The sequence below is a fragment of the Lithobates pipiens genome, unplaced genomic scaffold (assembly GCF_037356315.1).
Source record: "Lithobates pipiens isolate NorthernLeopardFrog02 unplaced genomic scaffold, aLitPip1_a1.2 Scaffold_22, whole genome shotgun sequence".
NCBI classification, from domain to species: domain Eukaryota; kingdom Metazoa; phylum Chordata; class Amphibia; order Anura; family Ranidae; genus Lithobates; species Lithobates pipiens.
The window spans coordinates 41,104,063-41,115,266 of NW_027507784.1; the positions used below are offsets into that span (position 1 = coordinate 41,104,063).

An 11,204-nucleotide genomic window follows, 5' to 3' on the forward strand; every position below is an offset into this window, starting at 1 on the left:
ACCCAGAGATGACATCACTGGATCTAAAATAAAATATGTATTAAATAGAGAAAAGTTTTAATTCAAAAATGTTTTTTAGCATGTTGATAAAGGGGGAAGAAGGAACCAGGAAGGAAAAAATATAAGCAGGTTAACCTAACCATAGGTCAAGGTTGACTTTGAGTTCATCAAAAGTGCAATCACAAAAGCATTTTTTTTCACTTTTTCACCCACATTGTTTTTCATGCGCCCTTCTTTAGTAGAATTCAACACGGAAGAATAAACAGTGAATAGCAAACAATCCTGTATTACTGGAGAAATCTTCCCCTACCCCGATCTGGGCACCACAGCTTCCTCTACAAAAGGCTGAACATCCACATGCAGTAGAAGAGACGGACTCAAAGTTGCCTTGAGCCAAACTGTGGGATGTCGTAGAAGAGCCACCTAGGACTTTTAAAGGTATTGTACATTTAGGATAATTTTAGATTTTTTAGAGCTTTTTGGATGCGGTCAGCTTTTTTTCCCCCCCCCCCCTCTAAAAATATACCCCATTGCTCTGTAGTATTTGCGTTTGAAGAATTTTTGAAGAAGTTAAATTCAGCAAAAACTTGTTGGTAGGCAAGGTAAAAATATGTGGCCACTGCCCCCACCTATAACTGGTCTTTAAAGCAAGAGACGAGGTAGAAAGCAGAGGGTACAGGAAATAGCAGCCAAGGCTTTGGAGGTCTTGATGGTACAACCCTTATAGTATTGTTCTCAATATCTGAGATTTACAATAAAGTATCAGAGAAGGATTGCAAAAATCTGTTCTGGTAGCTAAATAAAGGCTTACTTATTATAAGCCAGTAATATATTTTCGAAGATATTAAATAATACAAAAATGGCATTTCTCCAACTGGGCGACAACCTGGCCACTGCACCACTAGCAAATGGAAGATGGGAATGTTACTGATAAAACATAGATGGGTAGAGATAACTCTGTGCCGCCGAAACAGTAAATGAAGTCACCCATTATGTACTGAATAGGTGCCTGTCAGGGGAGCAGAGGTCCTACAAGGGTCTAATTGATGTGGTCGGCTTTGGCAATGGAAAGTTGAAGAGCCTTCCCCTCCTTGGTTGTTAAATAAAAAATAAATATCGGAATAAAAGTTGTGTTCTGTGACTTTGGGCAACCTATGTCTATTATAAAGATAACAACATGAGAAACCATTGTAACGGACTTACCCAAAGCTGGATTTCCCCATCTGAATTGTAGGAATCTACTAGGCCCCTCCCCCTTTCTAAGTCTTCATATAGTTACATAGTAGGTGAGGTTGAAAAAAGACACAAGCCCATCCAAGTTTAACCTATGTGTGTGATTATATGTCAGTATTACATTGTATATCCCTGTATGTTGTGGTCGTTCACATGCCCCCCGCTGAGACCACCGCCTGTGGAAGTGAATTCCACATTCTTGCCACAATTACAGTAAAGAACCCTCTACGTAGTTTAAGGTTAAACCTCTTTTCTTCTAATTTTGAGTGGCTACGTGTCTTATTAAACTCCCTTCCGCAAAAAACTTTTATCCCTATTGTGGGGTCACCAGTACGGTATTTATAAATTTAAATCATATCCCCTCTCAAGCATCTCTTCTCCAGAGAGAATAAGTTCGGTGCTCACAACCTTTCCCCATAACTAATGTCCTCCAGACCCTTTATTAGCTTTGTTGCCCTTCTTTGTACTTGCTCCATTTCCAGTACATCCTTCCTGAGGACTGGCGTCCAGAACTGGACAGTATACTCCAGGTGCGGCCGGACCAGAGTCTTGTAGAGCGGGGGAATTATTGTTTTATCTCTGGAGTTGATCCCCTTTTTAATGCCAATATTCTGTTTGCTTTGTTAGCAGCAGCTTGGCATTGCATGCCGTTGCTGAGCCTATCATCTACTAGGACCCCCATGTCCATTTCCATCTCAAATTCCCCCAGAGATTCTCCCCCCAGTCTATAGATTGCATTCAGATTTTTGCCACCCTTCTTTGGAATGCTTAAAAAAATGTGAAAAATGACTAAAGCCCAATACACACTATCAGATTTTCTGCAGATTTTTTCCTTCAGATTTACCACAACCATATAATATGAGGTCAAACCTTAGGAGTTTCAATGTGTATGCAATCAGGCCGGCCCTTGCACTACATGGTTTTGGTAAATCTGAAGACAAAAATCTGCAGAAAATCTGATAGTGTGTATGGGGCTTTAGATGCATGTATTTACACCAAACAAAAGCTACAGTTTTTATGTGGAAGGACATATCAATGTCATCCCAAATTTCCTATTTTATTATTAGTATTACTACTACTACTGCTACCACTAATAACAATAATAATAATAATACATAACATATTATAATTATTAATATTATTGTTGTTATGTTGTTGATGTTGCTGTTATTATTATTATTAATATTGTTATTATTATTAGTAGCAGTAGAAGTACTAATAATAATCAAAAAATAATAATAATAATACACAAAAATTTGTAAATAATAACTATTATAAATATTATTATTATTGTTGTTGTTTTGTTGTTACTATTATGTTTATTACTAGTAGTAGTAGTCATAATAATAATGAAAAATATAATAATACCTAATAATTTTATGCAATTATTATTATTATTACTAGGAACAGTAGTAGAAGCAGCATAGTATTATTATTTTTACTGCTTTTTATTACTGTTTCAATTTTGTTTGTTATTTATTGGTTTGATTGTTTGTTTGTTTTTGGACAAAGCATGTATTATTTTATTTATTTATTACAGGTACTTATATAACGCAGTCAAATTACACAGCTCTTTACATATACTGTATATATCTTGTACGTTCCCATCAGTCCCTGCCCTCTAAGGTCTCTAACTCACATTCATGTATACACATACTAGGGCAAATTTAGATTATAAGGCCGCGTACACACGCGGGGACTGTTCGCTCAACTTTCTCCGCTGAACAGTGTTTCAGCGGACAGTCCGCTCGTGTGTGGGCTTCAGCGGACAGTTTCAGCGGACAGTTTGACGAACAAAGTTTTTCGGAAATCCCGAAAAACTGTCCGCTGAAACTTGGTTTGAGCGGACAGTCCCCACGTGTGTAGGCTTGTTCGTCAAACTAAGTTCCGCGCATGCTCAGAAAGAATTTATACGCCGAAGGTTGCATTGCAGTGTATAGGACGTCGTTTTCTAGTCCCGTCGTACGTGCCGTTCACGTCATCGCGCACGGTTTCAGCGGACTGTTCGTTCGTCGTGTGTGGCCAAGTCCGTCCATGCTAATTTTGAGCGGACTGTCCGCTCAAACTGTTTGACGAACAAAGTTGAGCGAACAGTCCCCGCGTGTGTACGCGGCCTTAACGGTTGAGCATGGGGGAGATAATTATTATGTATTAACAGATTATTATTCCAAATCTTCTAACATGGGTCTGCTACTGAAATTTATTCTGCATTTTTTTTTTTTTTTTATATTATTAGCTTGTTTTATCAAGATGTCCCAACTGGACACCCTGAGTTGTCTGAAATAACTTAAAGCATTTTTCAAACCAAAACCTTTTTTTTTTTTGGCTAGAGTGTGGAAGGGTCAAAACTTCTGTCGGGTTTTGAAAGCTGCCTTTAGAGGAAATTTCACTTCTCTTCCTATGTTGTCACTCTTTACCTAGATAGGAATTGAGGGGATATCTCCCACATGGAGGCCCAACAGCAATAAAGCTCTTAAACCTTCCCTTCTTCTCTTTGTTCCCAACTAGAATGTGTTTTTCCAGTTGTTGGATTCCTGCCTAACAGCTGTCAAACAGGCAGTGGGGAAATGTTTGCTCATTTCTTGTTATGTCGAATAGTCAGGCAACATATTTAGCTTAAGCATTGTAATATCTTAAAGCTTCTATATTACAGATTCGGTATATGCATCCCAAGAAGTAACTGCCATCCAATTGGAGCCATCTTCAAGCCTCTTGCAGACTATTCAATACATCAGTGACATCTCTTTTACCAAATTACCTGCCCCTCCATTGGAAATTCTGACCCAGTCATTTGTTTCACAGACTGCATTAGGGATACCAACGGAATCCCTTGCCACCACCTCTGTTATCAAAGTCAGATATGCCACATCCACAGATGGAGTCACTGTACCCATCAGAGTTACTGGTAGGGGTCAAGAGCAGTCAGCTGGAGTTGCCTATTTTGCCTTCCTTGTCCCAACAGTCTTCACCAGAACATCGGGACAACGGAGACTTCATCTTTCACAAACCATCATCAGAAACAGAAAGAAGTTCGGGACCATCAAATGAACAAAAAAAGCCACCAACTGAGTCATTTTCTCCACTGTTAGAAAGGACACAGCTCCCATCACTTTCATCACCTACACCACCTTCATTACTTCCACCACTTTCATCACCTCCCACACTGCCATCACCTCCATCCCCTCTATCACCTCCACCACCTTCATCACCTTCATTGCCTCCAACACCTCCACTACCTTCATCACCTCCACCACTATCACCTCTGCCGCCTTCATTGCCTCCACCACCAGAAAGGAAGACAGAACCAGCTTTGGTAGGACAGCTGTCTCCAAAGAAGCCCAAGATGCCACTGATAGTAATGGTGGAAGAACAGCAGAATTTTGTATCATTAGAAAAGCCCCAGTCGCCACCGTTGATAATAGTGGTAGAACATCGTTTTATGTCAAAAGTATCAATGAAGCACCCAGAAACGATATTGGGGCAAGAAGAGACAAAGGAACTGCCCAAACAACCACTGGATTCATCACAAGCAAGGTTGTCATTTGACTCATCATCAGAATCCCTGGAAACAACGCTGACACACCCACGGTGCATAATGCCAACTGCTCATACTCAAGTGGAAGAGTCATCAATATTGCCATAAAATAGGTAACAGATGGGTTGAACATAGTAATATATTGCATGTGGGCATCCATGATCCCACTTTCAGTACATGGAAATGTGACAGTTTGTAGATGTTGGTAAATTGTTTGAGGTTCGTATTGGAAGAAGGTCAAAGTCAGTTTTCTTCTTTTTTTTTTATTTCAGCCACAGATCATTTTTCAACTAACTCCAGTGCTCTAGTTACTTTCAGATTAAAGTGGAACTACAATTAATTTTAATTATTTTCAACTCCCCCTGCTCCTGATGTCATTCTGCCTATTTCCTGTGTGAGCGCAGCCCGCTGGTTGCATGTCGTTTGTAAGCTGGGCTCACAGTGGTGCATGGCACTCAAATGTCTTGACTCTGTTCCTTCAGTAAATCAGGGTCACTCTCATTAGATACAAACATGTACATAATGATGGAGGAAGTACATAAATATTTCTTCAATGCCAACTGCATCACAGCCAATATTTGCTCTAGAAGGGCTAGAAGCACCAGTAGAATCTTCGGCATCTAAAGCTTATGGGTGTGTTGGAAACCCATGTCCCACATTGCATGCTATGGTTCAGTCCACTGCCTAGTAAGTTACTAGTGGAGCTTGGATAATATATATATATATTTTAGGTGCTCCTTTAACTTTTCCCTCAGATTTGAGATTCATTTTCAGGAGATTTCTGTAACATTTAATGCTACAATATGGAGCGTTGTCTCCTGTCATTTGCCACTTTTTAATGAAACTTTTTTAGAGGGCCAAACTAGTGATGTAAGAGTCAGTGGGTGGAACCATATTATGCTATGGGGAGACACGGGAAACAGATTCATCTTAAAGAGTGGTGAATGGCTTATAAGGCCTAAGCAATACATCCTGGGAAGAAGAGGCAGGGGGTCAGATGCTCAACCACACTATCGTGTTGGAAGTGAAAGGGCAGGTCATTAGCTCCATGTAAACTGTGGAATCGGACTTGGGGCTCTAACAGACAAACTAGGTGGCTATGGAGCATGGGGAAGGTACTGTAGGCATTAGTAGGTGGATGGGGTCCTATGAAGGCCATTGGGAGTCAAGGAGAGTCATAGAATAGAAGCCCATATCTGCTTTTGCCATATCATGACATATAGAGTAGCTGAGAAATGAGCAATGAGTTGGAGCAGTGGTCTCCAAACTGTGGTCCAGGGCCAGATGCGACCCTTTACTTGCCTTTATTGGGCCCTTGAGGCAATATTCATCCTACTGATACCAATAATGATATAAAACTGGCCTCCCAAAAGGACATAAAACTGTCTGTACTGTTTGTACATTCCCAAGCGATGATGCAGTGTGGTGTTCCGGTGATTATGTCGGCTGGTTTTCCCTGGTTCGGAGTTCACCCATTTGGGGGATGTTCTTTGCCTCAACCCCGGTTGAGGCCTAATGTAGCCCAGACCACCATTAAATTTCACCCTAGGAGTTTTGATTACTTCTTTTGGCATTTAGTGAGTATTCTGGAAACTATATATCTCTTTAGACCTACCCTCTACCCAAATAGAGGATTCCCTATGTTATCTAATTATTTATTTATTTATTTATTTATTTATTTTCTCTCTCTCTCTCTCCAGTCCATATTTATATGCATCTGACTCCTAAAGATTGGTATACAACCATGAAACGCGTAGAGTTAACATCTAATAGATGCCTTAATTTTCTTTTATAATTACTAAATCTATTGTTCTGTTGATTCTTTATATCAGGGATATGCAATTAATGGACCTCCAGCTGTTGCAAAACTACAATTACCATCATGCCTCTGCCTCTGGGTGTCATGCTTGTGGCTGTCAGAGTCTTGCTATGCCTCATGGGACTTGTAGTTCTGAAACAGCTGGAGGTCCGCTAATTGCATATCCCTGCTTTATATATATATATGGCTGTATTAACTACAACAATTGTCTTCTGTATGATTATTTTTATTGATTGTATCATCATGTCCAATGATCAATTATATTAAATATTTTATACGAATATTACTATGGAAATCTTGTGATTACAGTATTATTATATGTATTATTAAATTATTTGTATAGTTGTGATGCCGTGGAATATGTTACAATATGACCTTATTATTGAGGCATTAGAAATAGCTGATTAATGATTGACTTGCCTCATTTAAAGTCCAAGTCCGATTTTCTACACATGTTTTACCTAATTTTCGAGATGGAGGCAAGTCAATATTCTACCAGGATTGGGTCAGGTCACAATTTCTCTTCAAAACTGTCTTTTTGTTTAAAAGGTTTGTAGACCCCTGAGCTAGACCAAAACAGATCATATTTTATTTGAACATGTGTATAGCTATTAGAAACATGAATTTGAAAAATGTGTTTCTCAGTCCGAAATGATACTTACTTTGTAGGATAAGTAATGGAGTAAACTTTGTATCCTCATGAGAAAACTGCTTATTTATTTACAATAATTAGTGAATATTTTATTCTTTATATGATAGAGGTTATATTATGTCTTTTTTTTTTTACAGAGAAATTCGGAATTCTAGAAGTGATACTATCACAAACACAAATGGACCAATACAGAATCTCCAAGTTTACGAAGAGTAAAGTCGTTTTAGAAGGTCCTGAAAGCCTTCGAAACATTTCCTTCAGTTAGAGAAAGACCTTTGTATTTCTTCAAATAATTTGATGTTGTTGAATGTGAATGTGAGGAAGACACAACCTATCAGATCTTAGTCTAGTCTGTGTATAAATAGTGACCATATGGAAATGATCAACAATGGACATTTCAAGGAAACCCATCTACTGAACGTCCTATGTGTTCTCTTAAACGTATCTGACATTTTCTTACAACAGGAATTTGTGTTCAAAATGTCCATGTGACAGATTGCTATGGTATTGCTTCTTCCAGCTTGTGATAGTCCTGACCACATCTTCATACTTCCAGCTTGAGATAGTCGCTGACCACATATTCTTCTAGCTTGTGATAGTCCTGACCACATCTTCATACTTCCAGCTTGAGATAGTCGCTGACCACATATTCTTCTAGCTTGTGATAGTCCTGACCACATCTTCATACTTCCAGCTTGAGATAGTTGCCTACCACACATTCTTCCAGCTTGTGATAGTCCTGACCACATCTTCATACTTCCAGCTTGAGATAGTCGCTGACCACATATTCTTCCAGCTTGTGATAGTCCTGACCACATCTTCATACTTCCAGCTTGAGATAGTTGCCTACCACACATTCTTCCAGCTTGTGATAGTCCTGACCACATCTTCATACTTCCAGCTTGAGATAGTCGCTGACCACATATTCTTCCAGCTTGTGATAGTCCTGACCACATCTTCATACTTCCAGCTTGAGATAGTTGCCTACCACACATTCTTCCAGCTTGTGATAGTCCTGACCACATCTTCATACTTCCAGCTTGAGATAGTCGCTGACCACATATTCTTCTAGCTTGTGATAGTCCTTGACCACACCTTCATACCGTGGGCGACGAGGGACATTGTAAAAATGTAGAGAACTAAACTTCTAGATGATAAAAATGTATTTAGAGAGGCTATCGTGGTGAGTATTTCAATGTCTATCTTTTCCTTTGTGAGAGCCAACAATTGCAGCTTGTCTAAAGCAAGCCATAGATGATTTCATTTTCCACCTGTGGTGGATGGAAAGAAAATTGCTCCATTCTCCCACCAAAATAGTCTTTGTTGATGGGGGAATCCCTCCTGCAGCGCTATTGTGTTCTGCCAGCAAGGATCCGTCCCTGCTGGCAGAACACACTAATTACTGCTAGTGGCTACAGCCACCAGCAGGAATCACATGTACAAAATCCAACAGGTTGGTTGAACCCAAGTCAATCACTGTATCGACTTGGATACAACCAACCTGCCCATAGAAGGACGGAATCTCGGCAGATCCCTGCTAAAGTGATTCAATCCATCTATGGCCGGCTTTAGTCAGCCATCCTAAATGAAATTATCTCCCCACCTCAGAGGCTCTCAGCCCCTGTACACACGGTCGGAGATTTCCACAACCAAATCCGTCGGATTTTGCCCGTCGGATTTTGTCAGTCGGATCTTGTCTGAAACTGTTGCATACACACGGTCGGACAAAGTTGGCGAAAAAATCCGATCTTTCAGAACGTGATGACGTAATTTCGTTACGATGGGACTACGTTCAGGCTAGTAGCCAATAGCTTTGATGTAGGAATTTCATCTGAGCATGCGTGGCACTTGGTCCGATCAAAATTCTCTACACATGATCGGAGTATGTCCGACCGGCCCAGTTGGTCGGGAAATATTTCCAACATGTTGGAAAATTGGGTCCGACGGAATCAGTCCGATGCATACCACACACAGTCGGATTATCCGACGACACGGTCCGATAGGACACATTCCGATGGATTCTCTGACTGTGTGTACAAGGGCTCAGACTTCTTCATTCACCAGAATATGGAAGATGGCAAGATTTCAAAGACGTTCTCCAACTGTTTGGTAGAAAAATCTACGCATTTTCCCACAGGCCATGAAGGCTTTGATGTGTTTTTTTTCACAGCCCACAGCTTCAAGCTACAAAACGCTCAGGTGCGAATGGGGCCTTAGTGTGTACATTTCCATTGGGGGATTTCCATAGAGAATGAGGCCGTGCTCCCTGAATGGGCATTGTATATTCACTCACAGAGCATGGCTCAGACCTGCTTCCGCTCTCTCCTCATTGGCTCACTGGCTGTGATTGACAGCAGCCAATGCTGCTGTCCAAAGGTGTTCCTGTTGCTCTTCTATCCAGAGTGGGGACACCGTGAGACAGGAAGTGTGCTACTGGCCGAGAGGCCGGATCCAGAGCTCCCAACTGTCCCTGATTTCGAGGGACTGTCCCTGCTTTGGAGCAATGTCTCTCGGTCCCTCTTTCCCCCTCATTTGTCCCTCATTTTGGTCTGATCTATATAGTAATATATATAAAATGCACTTTTTATCTTTCAAAAATTAGTTCCCAGTGCTAAACCTTTTACCCAAATTCAAAAGTATTACATTTTTTCATTTTAAGAGTCAGTATAAAGGAATAGTATTGGTAAAAAAAAGCCCTTGTGGATTTAAGTAACCTTTTTTTTTTGGTTAATTCTCCTTTAAGGGGGAGTGGCAGGAGGCGTGTCCTATGCCTAAATATGTTTGCTGGTAGGTGTCCCTCATTCCCATCTCAAAATGTTGGGAGGTGTGCGGATCACCAAGTAAAAATAAAGGATAAGAAGCCAAGAATGCAGAAGAAAGAAAAACAACGCAACCACCATATTTAGGGACCGATAAGCTACGATATATTCGATTTTTGCTGTGGGGATTAATACCACTTTAAGTAATGAAAGGCAACTGTATTTAGACATTTATTTTAGGAGACTGAATGAAACTGTTTGTAATGAACAATGGGTATACAGTATTCAGTATAATTTCTTTGAAATCCTGTATAATAATATTTTAAGCTAAGGAAGTGAACTTTTCTGATTAATTCATGCTCTAAATCTATATTTTCAATAAATTGGCAAACAGAATAGAAATGTAATAAATCTTTTTTTTTATTTTTTTATTTTTTTTATTTTTTTATTTTTTTTATTTTTTATTCGGCTTGCTTGCAGTGTATAGTATGTGTGTGTTTTTTGATTGACGTCTGTCCGTGGCACACTATGAAGGTAAACTCCTCATATGGCTCGCACACTTAAGGTAGAATTAAAGCCAACACTGAGCGTTACCCTCACTTCCTGTCCCGGTCGTCCAACACAATGTAAACGAAGTTCTTCTGCTCTACTCTTGCTTCAGTGACATCTTTAAAATTTGGATTCTTTCATTTCCTGTTCTGGTGACAACGGACAGATAGTGAGGGTGGATGTCCTCAACAGGGATACAGACACGAGTTTCTCATTCAGTCCAAAAGATAGAAAACACGTTTTGGGTAGAAGTCTAACTTAACCACTTCAGCCCCGTGGGATTTTACCCCCTTTCTTACCAGAGCACGTTTTGTCATAAGGCACTGCGTCGCTTTAACTGACAATTGCGCGGTCGTGCGACGTTGCACCCAAACAAAATTGACGTCCTTTTTTTTCCCCACAAATAGAGCTTTCTTTTGCTGGTATTTGATCACCTCTGCGGTTTTTATTTTTTGCGCTATAAACAAAAAAAGAGCAACAATTTTGAAAAAAAAAACACAATATTTTTTACTTTTTGCTATAATAAATATCCCATTAAAAAAAAAAAAAAAAAAATTTAGGCCGATACGTATTCTTCTACATATTTTTGGTAAAAAAAAATCGCAGTTAGCGATTATTGATTGGTTTGTGCAAAAGTTATTGCGTCTACAAAATAGG

The 11,204-nt window shown here is 39.8% G+C and overlaps 1 long non-coding RNA gene across 1 annotated transcript; it reads left to right on the plus strand.

Moving 5' to 3' along the window:
• Nucleotides 1–276: 276 nt before the first annotated feature.
• LOC143923651 (uncharacterized) lies at nt 277–10,392 on the plus strand. Its single transcript, XR_013261742.1, has 3 exons — nt 277–438; nt 3,887–4,881; nt 7,377–10,392. It is a non-coding gene; the product is annotated as an uncharacterized LOC143923651 (long non-coding RNA).
• The last annotated feature ends 812 nt before the right edge of the window (nt 10,393–11,204 follow it).